Genomic DNA, 2,150 nt, shown 5'->3' on the forward strand with positions numbered 1-2,150 from the left:
CCTGGAGGCAGAGCGGGCTAAGCGCGGGTCGAGGAGGTTCGGAAAGTTTTCCAAAAATTTGACCCATGGGTATATATATAGCCCGACCCTGTCGGTGTGACCGAGTGGAACAACTCGGTGGCACCGAGATTCATAACTGCAAATAGTTACTAAAACTTGGTGTGACCGAAAGGTTCAAATCGGTTGCACCGAGATTGAAAACCTAGATCGACTTAGTGATCTCGGTATGACCGAAATGGATGAATCGGTCAGACCGAAACGCACAAAGAAGTTTTGGAAGTTTAAGTCTATGACGAATCGGGGACTTCGAGTGCTCCTCACACAGAGTGGTTCGGATTTGACTTGATCAAATTTTGTGATGTACCATGAATAGAGTTTGAGACGAGAAAAGCATAGATAGCTAGAGAGGGTTCTTAGGCATTCTTGTCCATCCACTTGGCAAAAGAAAAGAAAACCAATCAATCAAAACAACAAGTGGATGTCCTCGAATGAGTAAAATATGCAATCAACATGCTCACACAATAAAATGGCAATTGAAATATGTGGCAAAGCATGCACTACCAATTCTAGCATCTATCAAACAATTTGCGATGACTAGGTCATCTATATAAGAGTATATTGACTTAGGAGTCAAATGAGAACATTTGATCATAGGTCATACTCATCGTTTAAGCACAAGTGGGGTTACCACTTTTACATAAAGCATTGTTGTGTTCACACCATTAGAGTTGCTTTAGCTCAATTCTTAGAGTAAAGCTCCCCCTAGATGTGCGATCCCCCCTAAGAGGGATGAACTAACCTTGGGTTTTGTCGATGATGACTTCATGTAGATGTTGAAGATGTGGATGCTCAATGTTGATGTAGATCATTTGAAGCTATCCATTGGAGTGAGTTGCACTTTCAATACCTACACGGGTTAGTCCCACAAGGAACAAACAAGGATATCCATAGACATAAAGTGATGCACACACAAGATGATGTCTATGAAAGCTTTTAGGTTACCTTGTCCCTTGTCTTACCAATAAGAGGGTTTGTGACTCCTTGAACTAGTGCAAGATGTGGAAGTTGATTGCACTTTTTCTTGCCAAGATGATAAGAGTGAAGTATGTTGGCAGAGTCACCCTCAAGAACTCTCTAGTTCTTCTTCTTCGGGATCCACACCATCTTGATGGGAATCCTCGGTGTTGTAGTTGTACTTGATGAAGTGGAACTTGAAGTAGTCTTGGGAACCCACTTGACCAAGGCCTTAGGAGCTTCTTCAAATGCATCAATTTACTCTTGAAGCTTGTCCTTGCCTTTTTGCTTGTGGTCTTGTGGTGGAAGATCATCTTGAGCTTGTGTCCCTTCGAAAGAAGTAGGATCATACTTCTCTTGTTGAGGAACAAACTTCGTCTTGGGGTATTGATCTTCTTCCCACTCAACTCCATTGGCATTGAACTTTCGTTCAAAACCAACACCTTGATTCTTCCGGTGCCTTCCTTGCTTGCGTACAATTTCCTCGAATTGCTTACTTCCGGCAAGACTCTTGTAAACACCTTTCTCTATAATTCCCTTCAATAAGCTATTTTCTTGCTCAAGTGTAACTTGGCTAAGAGAATCATTAGTGGAATCAAGAGAACTACTAGAAGCAACAATATTGGATTTAGCATGATTATTGTTACTACTAGAGGAAGAATCTTTCTTGTTCTTGTTACTAGACTTGACTTGAGGCATGTAAGTGGATAAGAGTAAACGCTTGGCAATGTAAGAAGAACTTTTCTTACGAATATCATCATTGATTTCTTTTAAGAACTCATGCTCTTGCTCAAGGTTGATCTTTTCAAAGCGTAATTTCTCATGAGTCCTTAAAAGTTCTCGATGATCTCCTGAGATAGTTTCATGAGCTAACTTAAGAGTGTTTAGTTCTTTAGTTAGAGACTCAATCTTCTCCTTATCATTCTCATTCGTTTTATCTTGATTAGCATGATTAATAGACATTTCATCACAGTATTCATCACTAGAGTTGTCAACAAGTAAATCATCATCACCTAACAAGTCATCTTCATCACTATTGAAATCAACATACTCGGGGTGTGATACCTTTGGGCCTTTGGCCATGAAGCATGTTCCAACTCCTTCATTTGGTGAGTCAAATATGTCGTAGGAGTTGG

The sequence above is a fragment of the Triticum urartu genome, chromosome 1A (genome assembly GCF_056163025.1).
Source record: "Triticum urartu cultivar PI428250 chromosome 1A, HENAU_Tu73, whole genome shotgun sequence".
Classification (NCBI taxonomy): domain Eukaryota; kingdom Viridiplantae; phylum Streptophyta; class Magnoliopsida; order Poales; family Poaceae; genus Triticum; species Triticum urartu.